Genomic DNA, 23851 nt, shown 5'->3' on the forward strand with positions numbered 1-23851 from the left:
TATTATCATTTATTATTATCATTTATTATAATTGACCTGCCTCCATTAGAAAATCCCCCAAATTCAAATTCCAACACAATAATGGCTGCAAAACCTAACTTTTGTTCATTATTATTCATTATTATTCATTATCATCCATTATCATTCATTGTCATTTATTATCATTAATCATAATTTATTATCATTCACTATCATTTATTATCATTCATTATCATTTATTATTATAGGCCTACCTCCACTAGAAAATTGCGCCAAATTCAAATTCCAACACGATATTCTCTCGAAAACTGTACTTCTATGTATTATTATCATTTATTATTTAATCAAGATGTCCGATTTTCTCGGTTAGAAAACCATTTTCCTTACATCCATAACAAAAATCTATCACAAGTTCAAATCCCAACACCATAATTGATCACATGTACCAGCTTTCTCCGTCACTTATCTTTTTTTCACTGGTAGCCTATCATAATGGAGTCAAATAATAAACTGCTCTTATAGTAACGTAATTCACTTCCTTTGATTTTGCAGGGGGGAAGGGACTGAAGACTTTATTTCATCCAGTACGGTCATCACTTGTTCTCCAACACCGTCAGCATAGACATCTTTGATATCGCAGTGCAGTCACCACGACATCCGCACTCCAACTGAATTTGTTCAAATCCTCACCACCCCCTGGCCAGCGCGTGGAGACACTGCCTACGCCTGTCACGTGAGGCGGCCGGCCACTAGCGCGGGGGGCGAGCCCAGCGATCGCTCCCACGTCATAAACATGTTTTCGCTGGACACACTGGAACTTGCGAGTTTGACGTCACAGCGGCCCCTTGTCCGCTCACCACTTGTATTCGTCGCCTCCGCACGTTTCCCGCCAAAATTGTCTGCCTCGGAGCTGAATCACACAATGGTCGTCCGTTTCCCTGCAACACTTTCGGCGCCACGTTCAAACCTGTCGATGCCGACCGCTGACCATCCACCACGTGCCCTTGTGCGAGCGAGAATGCAGTGCTATACTTTTGGCGGCAAAGTTTGCTCGGCAGTGGAATCCGCCATGACTATATAACAGCACGTTTAGACCGCACTGGAATGTCCGCTAATTGACTCGCTCTCGCGCACGCATAATAACTGTACAATCGCTGCCCCGCCGCCCCACTTACGTCACACACCCTCCATACACGCGACGGACATAGCCTTCTGTAAATACCTGGAAAATGACACTTTATTTCAGGCATTATGGTCATGCAGGTGTGTCCCAACTGACTTCTCTATGCTCTCACAGCGAAACTCCAGAGTGCAGCTGATGTACGGACGACCGGCTGAGCCCGCTCCATCGACAGCTCCCTGGCCAGCTGACGTCAAGCGACCAACGGTGCCCGCACAGCCCCCACGGCCAGCGCACCAGGTAGACGGCGTCTCAGAGTCTGACTACGTAAACATCTTACGGCGCCCGTGAGCACTTAACGCTGGACACGATGGAACCTGTCGACCGCGTGCCGGACAAAGGATACTTTTGGCGCTAGAGTTTGACCGACAGTGGAATCCACCATGACCGTATAACAGCGCGTTTGCTCGTCGCGAGAACGCTCGCTAATTCATTCTCACCACCCCGCTATATTAAATAATTGAATTTAAAATTTCATATACATATGCAAACGTGTTCAACTCCATATTATCAACTACTTTTCGAGGACCAGAACGCCACGTCCTCCTCCTAGGAACCGGCGCCAAGTTTGAAATCTGCCAGTAAACAAAACTCACTTGCGCTTCCGCCACCAACCTAACAAAATTGTTGAAACTATGCCACCAGCACTCAACCTTTTCCTACACTTTTCTGGTAAACGGCTCACCCTGCACTAGGTCCATGGACCGAGGAATGAATTTACTTTATTTCGGAATGGAGTATATGTATCACACTAACTTGTCCCACATCATACAGACCTGCAAAACACTCCTACATAAGTAATTTATAATGTTCTAGACACACGCTTGCTAATTGTAAACAGTTATATTTGTCACAAAACACCCGCACTGATCCGACTGTGGTCATCTGACACAGGCCACAAACACGTAAACAACTCCTAATTTCACCACACAATAGCAAACAGTTCTTAAATAATGCAGTACACAATATCAGCAGACGAGCTCTGTACTCTTAAACTCTCCAAATAAAGCACCGCACAGTGCACAGACATGCTCGCAAAATAGTGCAACAGACGCGCCCAAACACCACCAGCTGCCAAACCGACCAAAAGTCTCTGCTCGGCCTCCCCCAAACATGACCTCAACACAGTCGCATTCGCACCTATCACCGGAGAAATTGATATCGCCTATGCGTGTTAGATTATGCTCCAAGGCAGGCGGCGCGCGCGTGCGGTCGGCGGGGAAGGGGATTTCAGAGTCTTGAGCCAAGTTCATCTTCCGAGCGCTCGTGACAGCCGACACATGTGAAAGCTGCATTGCTCTTCTCATGTATACCGCCGGTGTCTCAGGTCTGGACCTGCCTTCACGTCTATTCTCAGAATAGCTCACAGCTCGTTGACACACTCGATAAACGCGGCCGGGAAAACATTTACTACTCGCATGCAACCGAGATGGTGACAGGACGGAAAAGTAAGCGATCTAAGGTTATTGCCCGTTTTTAAGAGATGAACGTTCTAGTCTTAGGTGTGTGTGTGTGTGTGTTTATGTTTTCTCTCTCTCTCTCTCTGTCTGTCTCCTACTGGAACCTTCGATGCACCTAATATGGACTCTAGAAAAATACTTTACACATGATAGATTGGATGATTTGCTTAAAAATCTATCGAATTACGTTGTGTATAAATATCGCTCCGTTCTTGTTCTTCTTAACTGTATGCTATTCAATTAAGGCTATAGGTCGATATGGTGTGCTAAGCTCCAAGGGTTACATTCGAGAAATGTGGTGCACTTGGATGGATTAGGACTAGGAAAGCTCTATTCAGTCAAGAGAGGTGGATTGTAGCTGTATACGTCTGCTCGATTGAGGAATAATTGGGTAGCGATGCTGCGGGGTAGGTAGGTCTATGCCGAGGTGAGGATGGTCTTTTAACGTAAGAGGACTAGATAGCTCTGTGACCGCCATACGCAGAGAGATTGATCGAGTACTATGCGCGAGGTCTTAGAAATATATATAGCATTGTCTGGTATAATTTGATCGTCTTTATGTGTTCGAGATTTAAGTGTGAATGGACGTGCTGAGCAGTCATCTATGAATGGTCGTAATGATACTTGCAAAGTAGAGGATGTATGGTTTAGCTATGATACTGAAATTAAGAAAACAAGCTGTGACATGATTGGCCAGTGTTGGACTTACTGTAAAATTTTTCGCGATATCAGCTGTGATTGATAATATTACAGTAGATCGGTAGTGTCTTATCCATCGCATCTGTGCATTGGGTAGGACAGAATGATTGACTGGCAATGCTTGCTTGAGTTGGGGGAGAAATTTTGGTTGATGGACCGCTACTTCCAGGGTTGCTAGCACCGAAAACGGTGATCCCGTACTTGTGTGCAAAAATGACCAATCACTAGAAATTGAATGCAGAGTTATAAACTATTCGGTCACTGCGACATATGAGTTTAAATGTAGAGGAGGTCAATCACTTTCGAGGGAAGTGGCTACAACGCCAGCAGGCTCTTCTATTCTCCTTGTGCTGTGGGTGTCCTTTATTTAAAATCATTCAATGTTATGCTATCGACTGTAAGAATATGATTTATAAGGTGCAAGGTATAGTTTCCAGTGAGAGGCCGTGCATCAGTCCGTGTTAATGTCTGTTTAGAATCAGACAGTGACTTCGAAGTCGCGGCAGAAAGACGAAATGCTCGGCAGTGTGCAAAAGCGTGTTAGCAAACACTGTTTGAACAAGGGCCAGAGGCAGCTTTTCATTCGCTTAGAGTATGGGTGATCAAACTTTAAAGGGGTCTCTGCAGCGTGTGTGTATATTTAATATGATCTTGTTCATATAGGCATCTGTAGTTTGAGGAGGTGTTGGATTTGGCGAGCTGTTAGGAATTCTTGGATGGTTGCACTCTGAGTTATTTGGGGGGAGTATTGTGAATTCCGTTTGTCCACGCTGGAGGTGGATCGCATTGGTGCCTTCGTGACTTTTTCACTGTTTGATGGTAGAGGATAAAGATGATAGGGTGTTGAGGATCTGTTGTACTTGTACCTAGTTTGAGGTGTACATCATTGCACACATTTCCGGCGAATGGTCAAAACAAGGTCCTGTAGTAGTAACTGAGATCGTTCTGTTTATAGACATGTTGGAGAAGGTAATAGATATGTCTTTCTCTGACTTAAATTGCAGAGATCAGATGGGTGAAGATAAATGCATACTCATTTATGCTTATAAAGGAAGAATGATTTTTTATTATTAAGTGAGTTTTGGAAGGAGTGAATATGGTTTTATATATGCGAGTGGAACTTATGAGCGAAGGGTGAATGACGTCGGGTTCGCTGGCTGGGGGAGACACTGTTTACATGTCCTGTTGGAGATGCAAGGGGGGGGGGGGGATAGAGATCTGCGCTATTCAGGAATCCATTTGTGCACTGTATGCCGTTAGACAATAGCTGGAGAGCAGGTATAGGAAGAGCCCACTTCAGCATTCTGGTCCTGGGGCAGAGTGGACGGCTGTTTAGATGGACAGCTACGTGGCTTTGACATGGCGCCGGCGGCGTTTGGACACTCGCTTTCTAAGGCGCTATAGGATTAGTCTGAGCATTTAGTACTTGTTTCGGTGGTTATTTGATTGTTGTTGTTGTTATTGTTGTGGTCTTCAGTCCTGAGACTGGTTTGATGCAGCTCTCCATGCTACTCTATCCTGTGCAAGCTTCTTCATCTCCCAGTACCTACTGCTACCTACATCCTTCTGAATCTGCGTAGTGTATTCATCTCTTGGTCTCCCTCTACGATTTTTACCCTCCACGCTGCCCTCCAATGCTAAATTTGTGATTCCTTGATGCCTCAAAACATGTCCTACCAACCGATCGCTTCTTCTAGTCAAGTTGTGCCACAAACTTCTTTTCTCCCCAATCCTATTCAACACCTCCTCATTAGTTATGTGATCTACCCATCTAATCTTCAGCATTCTTCTGTAGCACCACATTTCGAATGCTTCTATTCTCTTCTTGTCCAAACTATTTATAGTCCACGTTTCAATTCCATACATGGCTACACTCCATACAAATACTTTCAGAAACGACTTCCTGACAAGTTGCATGGGGGCTTATTTAAAATATAATGCAATTAATTTTTATTTTTTGTAGCTGTTTGTCCGATTACGAAGTCTCGTAAACGGTTGGCCCTGACTAGTATTATTACGCTATCTGACTGGATAGAACAATAACAAAGACTGAAATGAAAATTTTCGTTAACACAATTAATTAATTAAGTCCCCAGCAACTATAAAACCTACGAAACCAAAGCACAAGTGTAACTGTTCTGTGTGTGGAAGTATGACTCAACGTACGCATCTGGCACGGTTCTTCTTCAATAACACAAGAAATTTTAAATATCATTTATACTGAATTAATTAAAGAAAATAAAAATACCTTATTACTCAAGAGAACCAGAACTATACTCTAATCCAAGAACACAAGCCAGATGCTTTGTTGACTGAACCTGTAATGACGCATTATTTAAGACACTGAAATAATGAAAAAATAAATCAAGTTTTGTTACCTTCACATATTGATGAAAACCACTCACATCATTACAATATCTCCATTAGAACAAACATCTGCTGTCTATCCCATCAAACAACTGCATAAAACATGGAACAAGCACTCCTTACTACAACATCTCGACAGGCACTGCGCTCCGCTACCTCTCAATAATCACAGCCTACCACGAGTTCTGAACAAGCACTGACTACCACGACATCTCAAGAATCACTGCCAGTGGAGGCGGCGGAACAATACTCTCTAGCGCGATCTCTGGCGCTGTGGCTCAGTGTAGCCACCTTTCATATGCCCCTCCTCCACAGGCTAGAATTTGATGGTATTTTTGCCAGCATTGGTGGTGAAAATACCACCAAATTCGTCAAAAAAATACCGACAAAAATAAAAGATAATATTAATACATAAATATCACATACTAGATAAAATTTTGGCTTTGCACTGACCTTTCAATAACCTAATATATAAAATACAGTAAGCAATACAAATTCTTTCATACATGTGACTTTACATAATAGTTTACACAAGTATTATGTGGTTAAACAGTTCAATCAATAGCGTCAGCAATGACGAATATGTGCAGGTAAGAGTCTCATAACTTTTCACAAACAGTAATACACAAAAAATCAGTTTATACAAATATTCACATAAACGCTTTCCATAGCTCAAGAATAAGCAGTTGACAGTTCCAGCAATAGCACCCAGCAATGGTCAACAGGTGCAAATACCAACAAGTAACATTATTTCAATAGAAGCAGTCCATCAGTGGCACCCAGCAATGTTGAACAGGTGCAGACACCAACAAGTAACATCTTTTCAGTAGAAACAGTCCATCAGTGGCACCCAGTATTGTTGATCAGGTGCAGACACCAACAAGTAACACCATTTCAGTATAAGCAGTTCCATTAGTGGCACCAGCAATGATGAACAGGTGCAGATATCAACAGGTCACATCTTTTCAGTAGAAGCAATCCATCATTGGCACCCAGCAATGTTGAGCAGGTGCAGACATCAACAGGTGACATCTTTTCAGTAGAAGCAGTCCATCAGTGGCACCCAGCAATGTTGAGCAGGTGCAGACACCAACAAGTGACATCATTTCAGTATAAGCAGTTCCATTAGTGGCACCAGCAATGTTGAACAGGTGCAGATATCAACAAGTAACACCATTTCAGTATAAGCAGTCCATCAGTGGCACCCAGTAATGTTGAACAGGTGCAGACACCAACAAGTGACATCATTCAGCAGAAACAGTTCCATTAGTGGCGCCCAGCAATATTGAACAGGTGCAGACACCAACAAGTGACATCATTTCAATAGAAGCAGTTCCATCAGTGGCACCCAGCAATGTTGAACAGGTGCTGACCACAGTCCATAATATTCACTTTCACTAATCACACTGTTCATCAGCAGAAATTATACATGTCCTAGTGGCACCAATCATGTAGAAAAAGTGCAAGTAACAGTCCATAATATTCACTATCACTAATCACACAGTTCATCAGCAGTAATTAAACATGTCCTAGTGGCATCAATCATGTAGAAAAAGTGCAAATCACAGTCCATAATATTCCCTATCACTAATCAGTCAGTTACTCAAAGTTCATTAGCACAAATTAAACATTTCCAAGTGGCACCCATTATGTTGAACAAGTGCAGATAACAGTCCATAATATTCACTATCACTAATGAGTCAGTTAATCAAAGTTCATTAGCACAAATTAATACATTTCCAAGTGGCACCCATTATTATCAATGCTCTTACACTAAACATACAAATCATAATAAACACACAAATGATATCAGGTAATTGTCATATTAACTATTACAGTACATGAATAACAGTAACCTGTAATGTTTATGAGTGTCAGTGCAAGCCACAACAACAAGTAAAATAATATTTAGGAGATAGGTTGGTACCAATTTGGGATAGGGAAAGGAGAACACACAAAACACACTCACTCATCTTTCATCCACATTAGTGCTACTGTGTAATTGAATAGTGTTAACTGTGTAATTGCAATTCTGTCAAAATTTTATGTTCATCATGTGTATCAAGTAGTAGTGGCAGCAATGTATAACAGTCAATAATAGTTAGTCAACGTCATAGTCATCATGTCAAGACCAATGTTTGCCAAGCCAGATCAAAATGTATGGTTGCTGAACAACTGTCAGTGTGCCAAGATATGCAAATGCTTCCTCTCTCAAAAAAAAGTATGTACTGCTTATTGATTTAACAAAGTGTGTGTGTAGGCAATCTTACTTCTACTTGAGTGTTCTAGTCTGCCATCTTCATCCTCCTTGTTCCATATAGACCAAAAAAAAAAATATGCTCCTCACTTACTTTACCTCTTATCCACCAAAACTCCAATAATCATCAGCACCACATAATCTCAATACTTCAATAATACCTCTTACGTCTACATATAAACCTTATCATCAATATCATCAATAATACCTCTTCAATACGTCGATACATATAAACCTCATTTACCTTACCTCTTGTCCACGAAAACTCCAATAATCATCAACTTCACATAATCTCAATACCTCAATAATACCTCTTCAATACGTCGATACATATAAACCTCAGCACCAATATCATTTCACTTCCATAACAACTCTTTCCTCTAGTCAGTCTCCTCGAACAAGTACAGACAAAATCCTAGTGCAAACTTCAATTCATCATCCCATACAATCCGAAGACACAGTGTCCACACACAACCTCTGTATAATCCATCTGACCCAAATCTTCTACTCATTATAAATTATAAGATACATTTTGGTTCCTTGTCCATCCTTAAATAAAAGAAATGCATACATGACCTCTAACAGCCTTTAGTTCGAACAACTTTCAGTAATTAAGTACGATTACGGAGTGTTAATGATCGTGATATTTCACAGTGTGTACACCACTTCAAGAATCATGGCAAACAGAAGCAAACATGTGGAGTATTTCTTGTGTCAAGTGTCACTTCCTATTTCAATTACTCACGAAAAATGCAGTGTAATAACTGTCAATGGTCTAACCTAATGTTGATGTGTCATGTCGTTAGCTTCCTCCCTAATAACATAAATTTATACAGCTTCCATAAAACCTCCAGCTCATGTGACTTCTATGAAGTTTCTTGTACTAATGTCGTTCGTCGAATTACTGCAGTTCATTTTCTTATCTTAAAAATATAAGGCACTGAGCATAAGCAAAACAAGCAATAGCGAGTAAATATACCAGTAGAGAACAGAATGTCAACAAGTGGATGCAACACAATTCCTACAACAAGGCTCTGCCAAGCGAACAATCTATAATTAATACCACAGTGTAACCTAAACTCTATGTTCTTACACTGTACATCAGCATTGCTATATTCTAAATTGAAGAGTAGTTATGACAACAAAACAGAAATGTGTAAATATGCAATCCATACGCACAGCAGCAAACATATATCTTACGTAATAAACAAGTCATTAGCATCATATCAGCATAAGCAAATAAATGTTCATACGTAATCTTAATAAGTAAACATGAAGGCGCAAGCAGATAAATCACAAAGTATAACTTACATACATAACCACAGTCTGCACAATTAATCAGTTGACAATTACAATTTAAATAAATAAGCACAGCAGGCACATAATTAAAAAAATATGACATCAGTGAAAAAGCATAGCAGCCATGCGATGCATAGTATACATAAGTAATAACACTGTTCATTAATCAATAATTGTCAAAATCAGCAAATGTACACAAGCACGTCGCTTCACACGTAAATTCATAGAACATGAAATTAGCACAAAGTATGAATCACGTCATCGCAAGCAGCAAATTACGTCTAAAGTACGTACCTAAGTGGAAATACGTTACCTGAAAAATAAACTCAATTAATCGTTACCTTTTTAGTTTATTAGTTTCATCTTCGAAATTACATTCTTCCTGAAATTTTCTCGATAGCAAGTCGTCTTAACGTCGGACACGCACAGAATTTACCTGAAGTTCTTAAATATTTTATACAACCATATCCTGAAAAATACTGAACGTTAATAACATAATTCATCAAGTCACTATCGCTTTATACTGAATTTAATCGGAGAAATTAGACTGTGTATTTGTTTACGTCTGTCAGTGCATTCGCACTGAGCGCTCGATCAGCTGTAGGAACGCGTGACGTAGGAAGTAATTGTTTGCGGTCAATGACTGCCTTGTGCGGCGCGCAGACTGACTGTTGCTTTGAGTATGTGCCGCCGCCAAAACACAGCGCGGTATCCTTGTACTCTCCGCATGTTTACATGTAGCTGTTAGTTTCTCTAAAGTATGTCATTCCACAAAAATTTTAACGTTCGATATGTGATGTATTCCCTTAGAGCGTCGAGATTTAAGAGTTTCTACTTCGACAGTGTTACCATGAATAATTTGGCGAATTCTGTATGGACCGTTATAAAGCAGAAAAAATTTGCGACACAAGCCCTTACCTTTGTGAGACAAACGATGAGACTTAATTAACACCTTTTGACCAACTGACAAGATTTTTAAACGACCAGGACGTTCAGCTGATTTCTCTCTTCTAGCAGCCGCAGATGCAATATTTTGTAGAGCCAGGTTGACAACTTCAGAATGCCGCAGTTTCCGTGAAGGCGGAAAAGGAACGATTTCTGAAATGCGATTTGTTGGTACTTTATTTTTTAATATCAATAGAGGCGGTAAAGAAGTTGAGTCATTAGGAAGTTCATTCAGAATGTTTTGAAAAATATGAAGATACTGATCCCAAGTTCTGTGATTCTGATGACAATAAAGACGGCACAATTTATTGATTTCCTTCATCCATCTCTCTGAAGCATTAGATTGAGGGTGAAAAAGTGAAATAAAAATTGGTTTAATCTTACGACGCCGTAGAGCACGAAGCCAAATTTTAGAGCTAAACTGTGATCCATTATCTGATATAACCTTATCAACATGACCAACTTCTTTAAGAAAATGTTTGATGAAAGCGTTAGATACTGAACGAGCTGTTGCTTTGTGTAAAGGTGTAAAACACACATATTTTGATGTCAATTCCACTCCTACGAAAATGTACGCAAAACCATTAGTAGAACGAACCACTGGACCGAACAAATCGACTGCAGCCATGTCCTTTAATTTCGCTGGAATGATAGGAAACAACGGTGCTCTGTGAGAAACAGTTGGCGGCTTAGCCTTTTGACATAATTTGCATTTGGCAAGAACAGATCGAATACGTTTTTCCATATTACTGAAGTAGCAATTTTCTCGCAATTTATGAAAGCATTTTCTGGGACCAAAATGTGCATAACTGAAATGTGTAAACGAGGTGTGGCCAAATCATCCAATCTAACAAGCGTCTAAGAAAATTACAGACACCAAGGAAACTACGAACATCACGTTTTGTGGTAGGAACAGCATAATTACGAATAGCGTCTAGTTTCTCTGGATCAGGAAGAATACCTTCTGTAGAAATAATGTGACCGAGAAATTTCACCTGAGAACGACCAAAATCAGATTTTTCTAAGTTCACTGTAATGCCAACTCTTGCAAAGATACGTAATAATGAATCCAAAATTTTGTTATGCTCACTCCAGGAACGTTTAGCAATAGGAATATCGTCAACATATGAAGTAATATTGTCACGAAGATAAACAGGTAAAATTTCGTTTAAATTACGAATGAATGCTGCAGAAAATATAGTAAGTCCAAACGGTAATTTCCAAAGTCACTTTTGGGTAAAACAGTCAAATCCGGTTATTCTTTACCTACTGTCTAGATAAATTGATAGTAGAAGAATTGTTTTTTATAGATGCAAAGAATAGTGAAAGAGTAGGCAGCGGTGCAGAAAACTAAAAGGGAAATAGCACCACTACAGCTCGGGGCCCTGTGAACGCTACGGCACATATTCACTTAGTATAGTGAATCCCCTGAGGATATTAATAGCTGCACATAAATTTCAGTTTGTTACTTAGTGGCAAATTTGACGGAAGTGCGTACGTAAATTGATCTGACCATGAACATGGATGTATGTCATTCTTGGAATTGCGAAAGATCTTAAATTTTCGAACAGTTAAGAAGTGTTTATAGTCAAAGTTTTCGCCTCGTGGCGACAAAGACCTACCGCGTCTGTCCCAGTCCCAATGTCGATTATTGTCAAGTTCCCGCGCCTGGCGCTCTCTTGTTACATCCCGTAAATGAAAGAAATAATTTTCTTCAAACCCCTCTGCAATCTGTGATTCCAAATTTCTTTTGCTGTCTTTTCCTACGATTTCGCTTTCAATATGTCTTGCTTTTGTAATGCCTCAAATTCCCTTTTGACGCGTTCATTAAACTTTCCCTGATTTTTAACATGCTTATTTATGTTCTGGTACTCTTCGGTTTCTGCAAATGGCAATGGAGCTGTATCATCCGAATCTCTGTCCCCATTTAAGCTAAGACTTATCGATTTATCTGTAATCTCCTCATCTCTTTCCAATAAGTCTCCTATTTGTTCTTTCTGATTATTTACGTCTTCCGTAAGTGTCGCGACTCGGGTTTCGGTATTGTCACATTTAGTAGTTGATTGTTCACACTGTTGCGTTAAGTCATTTGGTACGGATTCCTCGATTCTTTCAAATACTTCTTCCTTATCGTGTGCACGTTGTAAATTTAACTCTGAAAATTTTTGTACTATCACGCGATCTTTTTCTTCCCGTTCTCTGTCCTGTTCCTCTTGTCTGATTTCTGTTGAAATTAAGCTATTATTGTGAGCCTTCAAAATCGGTTGTTCTTCTTCTCTAACTTCTTTCTTTGATTCATCTTCCATGTTTTTGAAACATGTCCCTATTCGTGAATCTAACCGTGTTTCCATTGTTTCCATCTCTGTCGCTGCTCTTAATTCAGATCCTCGTGCGTCTAACCGTGTTTTTAATTCAGATCCTAGTGAGTCTAACAGTGTTTCCATTCTTCCCATCTGTGTTTCCATTGTTCCCATCTGTGTTTTAAATTCTGATCGAAAATTTAATATTGCACTCATCAACTGCTCCATATTAACTTGTTCGAAATTCTTTTCGCCCCTAACATTTCCCGCAAAACCAGTTTCCTTCGTCATAGCTGTAAAGCTATCTGTGTTCGATACTATTTCAGAATCTTCTATCGTTAATCTCGTATTCTGTGAATTTCCTGATTGAGAAAAATTTTGAAATGGTTCCGGACTATTTTCCCGACTTATTAAATTGTTTTCCACTTCATTATTCACCATACTGTTGTCCTGTGTTGGCGAGTTCGCCATGTCGACAATTTCGTCATTCTCGCTATTCATCATTTTCGCCTTTTTCATTGATCGCGTAATCATTTACAAAACATACAAAACTCGTTACTGTACGAAAATTACACACAATGCCTCCTTATTTCCAACAATACCATTCACACGAAATGCTTCCCTCAACCACGATTAACGAACAATGGAAATCTTCCTAACTGCACAAAATTGTCAAATCCGTATACAAGATACCAAAATTAAATTCTGCAAAAAAAATACCATTAGAAGAATGACAATTACCAAATCTTCACATGCAAAATAGACTACAATTACTAAACTACAAAGTACTACAACAATACTACTGTCTACTATTTCTACAATCAGAAGAATTCCAAGGGACGATCCGAAGCAGCGGTCGCCACGTGCATGGGGGCTTAATTAAAATAAAATGCAAATACTTTTAATTTTTTTGATTTAGTAGCTGTCTGTCCGATTACGAAGTCTCGTAAACGGTAGGCCCTGAATAGTATTATTACGCAATCTGACTGCATAGAACAATAACAAAGACTGAAATGAAAATTTTCGTTAACACAATTAATTAATTAAGTCCCCAGCAACTATAAAACCTACGAAACCAAAGCACAAGTGTAACTGTTCTGTGTGTGGAAGTATGACTCAACGTACGCATCTGGCACGGTTCTTCTTCAATAACACAAGAAATTTTAAATATCATTTATACTGAATTAATTAAAGAAAATAAAAATACCTTAGTACTCAAGAGAACCAGAACTATACTCTAATCCAAGAACACAAGCCAGATGCTTTGTTGACTGAACCTGTAATGACGCATTATTTAAGACACTGAAATAATGAAAAAATAAATCAAGTTTTGTTACCCTCATATATTGATGAAAACCACTCACATCATTACAATATCTCCATTAGAACAAACATCTGCTGTCTATCCCATCAAACAACTGCATAAAACATGGAACAAGCACTCCTTACTACAACATCTCGACAGGCACTGCGCTCCGCTACCTCTCAATAATCACAGCCTACCACGAGTTCTGAACAAGCACTGACTACCACGACATCTCAAGAATCACTGCCAGTGGAGGCGGCGGAACAATACTCTCTAGCGCGATCTCTGGCGCTGTGGCTCAGTGTAGCCACCTTTCAAAGTCTATACTCGATGTTAAGAAATTTGTCTTCTTGAGAAACGCTTTCCTTGCCATTGCCAGTCTACATTTTATATCCTCTCTACTTCGACCATCATTAGTTATTTTACTCCCTAAATAGCAAAACTCCTTTACTACTTTAAGTGTCTCATTTCCTAATCTAATTCCCTCAGCATCACCCGATTTAATTTGACTACATTCCATTATCCTCGTTTTGCTTTTGTTGATGTTCATCTTATATCCTCCTTTCAAGACACTGTCCACTCCGTTCAACTGCTCTTCCAAGTCCTTTGCTGTCTCTGACAGAATTACAATGTCATCGGCGAACCTCAAAGTTTTTACTTCTTCTCACGAATTTTAATACCCACTATAAAGGCACATTTGCATGCCGTGCGTGAGATTCCTCAGAAACGCGAAATCTTAATTAAATAATTAATCTCTGACAAATAAATAAAGCCTATGGCACAGAACTGCAGCGCTATGTCGCTGATAAAACAAAATACAATTAGGGCACTCTTATGTTTGATTAAGAAGGAGGAGGTGATGTACAACAACTGGTGCAGAAAGCACGTATATTTTATTAACTGGCACACCGCCATATTTGATGTTATATAAGAACACTGCGAGTTGCAATCTTACTAGGCACTCGATTCTGTAAAGAATTTATATTTATGAAAGTAAGTAGAATTATATAACTGTAGGCTTGTTCGTTGAATATATCTGATTTAACTAACTGTGTAAACTTTTTTTATGTTTAGTAGACAGTCACCTCTGTACGACGTATTGACATGGCTGGCAAATTATTCTAATATTGAGATTTTGATTTTGAGTCCGCACCTACCGCAGCAGTCTTTGGAAACGATTTAAATACGAAGTCCGATTATTTGAATCACATTTCACGGTCAACTACAAATAACATTGCATTTACGAAAAAGCCATTGTCAAGCGTCTGATACCAAATAATTAAACGTCCACGTTCCAGATAAGCAAATATTAATTACAACCAATCACTATAATACATATACAATAATTAATATTTTATTTATTTATTTATTTTATATTGGCGACCTTGACAGGACGTTGTTCCATTTGCCATTTGTTACATTGTTCTCTTTGTTTCATTTGAAAAATCAACTTTCTGGACCTGGATGTGAATGTACGAGAAATAACAAAAATCTGAAGATATTTTCCAATTCTAAAATTTTGCGGGAAGACGCAACGAAGCTTCCAGCAAAATAAGGTAAGACGCAGCATCTTTGCATTGGCAGGCTTGACCAGACGCAGAATTCAGTGTATTAGCTCTTCAGTAGATTCTGTAGTATTTCTTTCGCGCGTAGCAGTTCTCAGTGATAAATTTCATTCTCAGTGCTTTTACTTAAACAATAACTTCTGCAATAATACCAATACACGAGTGTACAATATGGCCGACTTCTGTGCGATACGTTGTAACATGGCCAGCAGCCATTAAGAATAATCCGATATTCGGTTTACATTTTTAAATTAACAAACAGCCATTGTTGCTACGAGCGATTCATGTTTAACTGTATTTTATTTTAAAACCAGTTTCAAACTTTATTTTCTTGTAGCATACCATACGTGTGGCATGGTCATAACTAGAAAACAATACGCAAAGATGGAACAGCAAAGACATACTATTCAGACGCAATCCGACTCGGACGAGAGACAAATGTTAGAAAATGACTTTACGACAGCAACCGGTAGTGACGATTCATCAAATATTGACGCAAGTGGTAACGGAAATTTTGACAATAGGCCGTCCACCACAAAAATTTCAAAGTCTCAGTCAGAGCCCATGTTAATACATGACGTCACGTCTAATGACGCGGCGGGGGCAGAGACCTTGCAAACAGTAAACATTGCCAACATGTTACAAATGCTAATGAAACAAAACGCAGAAAATATGGCAACCTTAAGGATGCAGAACGCGGAAAACCTGACAACCTTAAAGACACAAAATGAACAGTTAAAGGCACAAAATGACGAAATTAAATCTGACCTCATAGCAATCAAGGCATGTAATGACACTTTATGTAAACATGTGGAACTTATAGACGCCACACTGACCAAACAGATGACTGAACTCAGTACGAAATTTTCCAAGCTTAATACGAGACAAGAAAAGACTACAAATGACGTGGCACTTTTACAGACACAAGTAAAAAAACTTAATGTCACGTGTGAGGCTCTTGCTGAACAAATTCAGACATATCCTTCAATACATGACAACCTTGAAAATCGAATTACTGACGTGCAGAATAAATTTGGCGATGTTGAACAACAACTGACTGACAGATTACAATCTGATGCCACAGCTCATTTTCAAAATATTAATAAAGAATTTCATGATTGGGTAGAGAGCAAAGACAAACATTTTGATAGATGCATACGTGAAAATTTACCAACAATTGTGCACGACTCCGTAGCGGAATACATCACTAATAACAAACAGCTGATTAGTGACGCGGTACAATCCGTCACTGCACCCATGAGACAATTCACCGATCAACCACAGTCTGAATGTAACGAAAATATCAGTCAAAATGTACAGTTCAGAAACCAATATACATTCGAGTATGACGCACACATACCGCACACGACAAGCACACAAGAACAAAACACACCACGACTACAACACATACCACGACGTGCAAACACAAACACAAGCTATTATCATGGTAAACCACAGCAACATTATCGTAATTACTCGCCATCTGAACATTACAGTAGTTACAGTGGAACAAATCCATATCATAATGCAAAGGAAGAAGAAAGCTTAATAAAACACAGGCAATTTCAGACTTTTATCCCAGAAAAACGAACCATTCATCCGGTGATTTTTCTTAAATCTTTTAGTAACGCATTTCCACGCACTTGGAGTGACCGGAAAAAGATTTCATATATTGTCGGTTACATCCAAAGCGATGCAGCTGTCTGGGCATACAGTCAAGCTGACGTATGTACCACGTACAGTGAGTTTGAGCGTGCCTTTCTGAACAAATTCTGGTCGCAATCCGTCCAGGAGCGACTCAGAAGAGAAATTTTAGAACCTGAAACTTTTAACAGTAAAAATGGTAACTTACGCAGATGTTTTGAAAAATACTTGAACATGGGGCATTTTTTGGACGAACCAGTCGCAACACGTGATATACTCCGTGCGATGAAGGCCAAATTGCCTTTCAACATTAAAGAAAAACTCTTACACATTCCGGATGACGACCCAGATTATTTTTTAACGGCTTTAGATTCGGTTGACATGTTACTAGAAGATCAGCGCTTCGCGCGGCAAAACAGCAGCCACAATGTTTATACTAGTGGTATGCAAAACATGCAGGCTTGCCAACTCAATTCTGGCGCGCCCACAGTTGGATACGCGGTACAGCAAAAAACAGCAAACTCACATGCCGTCTCAATACGGAAATCAAAATCAACACGCGTATTCCAATACAAACTACAGTTACAACAGTAATAACACTTCATGCGGCAATCCATACAAAAGGCACCGCGGTAATAACAAAGGTAACAACGGATACAAATGTAACAACAAAAACACAAACAGAAATAGAAATAATAATAACTACGAGCCAAGACAGCATCAAGGCTGGACTCGTAGCGATCAATACTTTCATTCAAACACTGCTATACCACAGCAGCCACCAGGACAAAATTGGAGCATACCTTACGACCGACAGGTAAGTCATAATGCGCAACAGCAACAACAACTGCGAAAGTTTGGAGATCACAACAGGCAATATCCGAATGTGAATATAACAGAAGTGACACCTGATACACAACCTCAATCTCTGTCAGTACCTAATACAAATGCTAACCCAACAAACTAGAAACAGTCACTTCTATGCCCGGGTCGTGGCTGAAGAATTCTTGGGGGGCGACTTCAATGTTAATCAGTTATTTGACACCACCATTGAACAAGAAAATATTCATTTGCCTAATAATTCTAAACAAAAACTACCTGTTTTATTTATAAGATACAACCACAATGAGAATATATCAGATGAACTTTTGCAAGACAGTACACAATGTCGTTCAAACACAAATGAAATTGTTTTAGCCTCTACTACTGGTGTAGTAGGTGGGATTCCAACTACTATTATCTTAGATACAGGTGCAGCTGTGAGCGTTTTGTCTATTAATTTCTATAAAAAGATGTGTGAATTGGAGCCTGTGCCTGAGTTTCCCGCCCAAAACTGTAAAATAACTACTGCTCTAGGTAATAAGTCATGTAGGGTTAAGATGCAAGTTTTTGTAAACATTAAAATAGGTAATGGAACCGTACATTGGCCATTCCTGGTTGTACAAAACCTTGTGACAAATTGCATATTAGGATTAGATATTATGAGCGAGAAGGACTTGTAACGGAACATATTAAAGGCTTCACTTTAATGAAGTATGCGATACCCTCCAAATTCAACCAGTTTAACGAGTATTTATGACTATAGAAAAGTTATTGTGTATGTTAACAATGATTGCACAACATGTCTCCATAAACAGCCAACCCACTAAATTATACTGAATAATTGACCCACACAAAAGTTGATATCACTTGATCACTGATACAGCAAATGTCATCATGTAAAAACACTAAGTTCATCTTAAATAATTAATATGAAGTACAAAAAATAGTGGCCAACATAGGTATTTTGGATCTCCTTAAATAAAAATCACCCAGTGAAACCTATTTGTTCACTAGGAGCGTTTTCACTCAGTATTCACGTAATCAATCCTATTTTAGACGAAAACCAATGTAATTCTTAATAATTCATGTTATTTACTTATTTATGCAAATTAGAGAAGTCAGTTGACAAACTTCTAAAAAACGGCCCTTTTGTACCAAAGAATTATTCTGTCAAGTCAACAAATCTGTCTGTCATTTTAATAACATGTTAAATTATGTCACTCGATGCAAATTAATAACTTTTCTGCACAAATTATGATAACAGATGTACATGTGACTTATAAAGTATATCTCTTTTTAGTAGTTCTTTGACAATGTTATAAATACAAGCAGCAAGAACGGTCGAGGAGGCAGTCGGAACGTCACTTTGGTAAAGTGCGTTTGTGTGTTATTGTTTGAGGTGGATAAACAATGCAAAGAACATGTAAAGGAAGTACTACTTTGTGTTGTCATGGTCTTTGGTGGACAGTGGAATTAAGATGGCCACCAGAGTAATAAATATTTGGAGTCTACATATTTGTTGGTTTCGCTCGTTCTTTATCATCAAAAGCACATAAAAAACACGGGACCTCATGTTTTTACCCTAGACAACCAGATTGAGCCAGCATCAGCATCGAGACACAGCAGCGATGCAGCAAGCAGCAGCGATTACTACAGTGCATTTTAATGGCGACAACCTAACATCAAGTGCTAACAAGCTCCGTAAATTGGAGTGAAATAGTGCGATTATAGCAATTAGGAATATCTACGACTAGGCGACCATTACAGACTGCATTATAGACTTCTCCAAAGGTAAATATATTTTAAATGATAAAGGCAGTGTGATTATTATTGATTTGGACAGGAGAACTCTAAAGCATGACAAACACTGTACAGGGTACAAGGTTCAGTTAGTACTTGTCAATGACATTCAAGACACGCACACACACTCATCTGACACTGAGCTAATGGACTTGAAAACATTGATTGATCATAAGGTAAATGAAGCTACAGCTCTCTGTGTACATGTACATATGAAACTACAGGAGGTGCTATCCAAATATTTACATGTTTTTACCAAACGATTAGGTGTTATCAACACGTATGTCTACAAGATTGAAGTTAAGCCTCACATGATCTTCTACCACAAAACATATAACGTACCGTTATCTCAACGACCTGCTGTGTGGCAAGAACTAAAAAAAATTACAACATAGATAATAAGTAGTATAGAAATTTTAATTTCAGCTGTACCAGTGACGCAGTTGAAGACAGAAGAACTTTCCTTTCAACGCCGCGGCACTACCAAGAAGACTGAATATTAACGTAAAATTTATGATTACGTAGCAGTGAATCATATATTAATTTTTCACGGAACATATGTGACTGTAGGTATCACTGACTTGGTATGACACCTGACGAACCGACAGACGTCATCTGTGAAGCGATCTTTTACTTCAAGAAATAGATTAGACGCACATCTCTCAGCAAGAAGAGCATCTACCAGTAGCCAAGGCCACACAGACACTATAAATACACTCACAAACCGCGAGGAATCTAACAGTTTTCCTTCTCTTATTATTTTGAATATTTATTGAGTAGTGAAAACGCCTGGTCTTGCCTACTGATGTAATGAATGTTGTGTCTAACCTATCTTAATTTCAGATGACATCACAAAAAACATCGATAAAATCCCAGCAAAACCGTTAAAGAGAACGTAAATATCTGCAATTCATGTAATCAAATGTGACACAATGTAATAATTTATAGCTGTGTGATGATGATGTAAACATGTTTATGTGTAACTGTATTATGTTTATGCTAAGAAAATATGTGACGTGTATATGTATGATTACTTATGTTTTTTTTTTTTTTTTTAAATGATGTATAATGTAACTGTTACTATGTGAAAATTTGAACGGTAACTAGTGCCAAAATGTGAAAAACTTTAAAAAAAATTGCATAGTGAACCACTGTTCACGGACATTAACGTATACCACTAGGTCCGCAACTACGCAGAAACCTATGTGAAAGAAACTGTTAATGCCATTCATCATGCATCGCACCTTTGTAAACGCGATGAACGATTTCTTTGATAAGTAACTACGAACATTTAGGTGAGCTATATTCAGCAAAAAACTGAAAATGTGAAGTGCGTAATTGGTGCATCGTCTAGTGACATTACTACAGTACCTAACTTCAAGATGTTAACTGGATTAAATGGTCACAACGTGCCTGTCCAGAAAACAACACGACGAGTGGAAGAATTTTCGTTGGAACTTCAGGGAATGGAATCTTCTCGAAATGTGACGGACACACTTACCTGGACTGTACAAGGATCGACGCCAGCTATGTGCCGTCCGAGGTTCTGCAACCAAGCTTCCACGGAACTGCATATGGACCAATTACTCGACGGGTCACGTCTGATCTGTAATAAACAATGCTTTTTGTCACAATGAACTGCATCACAACGACTATAATGGAAATAGGAAATGGACATGCTTATGTATCAATTACGTTGTTATACAGCGATGTTACTGTGATCAAAAAACTTTACCACGACGACACTAACCTGTGAAAAATTATTGTGCGGCAGATGAATACGAACTGTAATAACGACACGATGTGTATAGGTCAACGCACCTGAAACAAAAAGACATTTTTCTTTGAAGCATTTCAATTCAATACTACGTAACTAAGAACTTTCAACAATCTAAAGTTGTATTGTATTATAACAAATATTGTTATTTTAAAACTAAGTTACCTGTCATAGAATGTACTCTTCATATGTAATCTTGGTGGAATATTTCCTTTATGCAACGACTAAGAAACGCGCGCGCACACGAACAATATGAACTGCAATACTGTGTCACGTGATCTAAATTTACGATATAACGGCAGTGTCGGAGTCACACAGACGCTTCTGCGCATGCGCGCACTCTATTTTGCCAACATAAGAACTTTTACGGCGCACGCGCGTCATTCAAATTTTGTATATAATATACTGTATAATGTATGTCATGTAAATAGTTGTAGATAACTTAGATTTTCTTGTGCCTTTAGGTGAATTGCTTGCCTGCTGGTGTGTCCTTTCGCCTCGCAATTCAGGGGGCACATTTGCATGCCGTGCGTGAGATTCCTCGGAAACGCGAAATCTTAATTAAATAATTAATCTCTGACAAATAAATAAAGCCTATGGCACAGAACTGCAGCGCTATGTCGCTGATAAAACAAAATACAATTAGGACACTCTTATGTTTGATTAAGAAGGAGGAGGTGATGTACAACAACTGGTGCGGGAAGCACGTATATTTTATTAACTGGCACACCGCCATATTTGATGTTATATAAGAACACTGCGAGTTGCAATCTTACTAGGCACTCGATTCTGTAAAGAATTTATATTTATGAAAGTAAGTAGAATTATTTAACTGTAGGCTTATTTGTTGAGTATATCTGATTTAACTAACTGTGTAAACTTTTTTATGTTTAGTAGACAGTCACCTCTGTACGACGTATTGACATGGCTGGCAAATTATTCTAATACTGAGATTTAGATTTTGAGTCCGCACCTACCGCAGCAGTCTTTGGAAACGATTTAAATACGAAGTCCGATTATTTGAATCACATTTCACGGTCAAATACGAATAACATTGCATTTACGAAAAAGCCATTGTCAAGCGTCTGATACCAAATAATTAAACGTCCACGTTCCAGATAAGCAAATATTAATAACAACCAATCACTATAATACATATACAATAATTAATATTTTATTTATTTATTTATTTTATATCTATTCCGAATTTTCTTTTGCTTCCTTTACTGCTTGCTCAATATACAGATTGAATAACATCGGGGAGAGGCTACAACCCTGTCTCACTCCTTTCCCAACCACTGCTTCCCTTTCATGCCCCTCGAACTTGCTACCGTATAAAAAATCATGAATCTTGGTCACTCCAAATACAATAGCTAAAGCCTCTTTCTCGATTTGAGAATAGTTTTGCTGGGCAGAATTGAGCAATTTGGACGCAAAAACGAACAGGCGGTCGACAGAAGTAGTGCGGCGTGAGAGAACCACTCCGGTCCTGTGAGATGACGCATCGACAGCCAAAACAACTGGTTTGGAGAGATCGAAAGGAATCAAACAGCGATCACTCAACAAAGCAGATTTGAGCTTGCAGAAAGCAGCGTCACATTCCAAAGACCATACGAAAGGAACGTTCTTACGCAGAGGGCGATGCAAAGGCGCTGTAATGTGAGTTGCACTTGGTATAAACCAAACATAGTATGTAATTTTGCCTAACACAGACTGAAGTTCCTTCATGTTCGTCGGTGCTGGCAAGTCCCTAATCGCACGGAGATGTGATGGTGAGGGATGGATACCGTGTCCGTTAACGATACATCCTAAATACTGAATCTCAGTTTGAAAAAATATACACTTGTCTCCGTTACACTTGATTTCTTCCTGCAAAAGTACAGTAAATAAGGCACGCAAATTCTACAGATGTTCGTCCGCATCAAGCTTATCAAGAATGTCTTCAGTACGTGGTAAGGGAAACGTAGCTACCACCGTCTGGTGATTGACGGTAGACTTAAAGTCAGCATAAATACGAAGACAACCATTAGGTTTTTTCACACACGCTATAGTCGAAGCCCATTGCGAAGTAGAAACAGGTTCAATGACATCACTGTCTTGCAAATGCTGAAGTTCAGCAGCTACAGCGTCGCGCTGTGCATGAGGTACCGGACGTGCACGCCAAAAAATAGCCATGGCGTTTAACTAAAATATGTGCTGCAAAGTCTGTGGCACAACCAAAGCCCTCAGAAAAGATTTCAGCAAAATCATCGTGTAGTGCGGCCACACTGTCTGCATGGTCACAGGCGTTGACATAAAGTGCACTTTCCTGAATTGCGAGGCCAAAAAGTTCAAATGCGTCCATGCCAAAAATGTTAGGAGCATTACTAGAGTGGAGCACATGAAAAGACAGTTTTAGTTGTTGCACTGTATGTGCCTTGCACACTGCACATGCATAGCATTGAGCTTTCC

The sequence above is a fragment of the Schistocerca nitens genome, chromosome 7, assembly GCF_023898315.1.
Source record: "Schistocerca nitens isolate TAMUIC-IGC-003100 chromosome 7, iqSchNite1.1, whole genome shotgun sequence".
Classification (NCBI taxonomy): Eukaryota; Metazoa; Arthropoda; class Insecta; order Orthoptera; family Acrididae; genus Schistocerca; species Schistocerca nitens.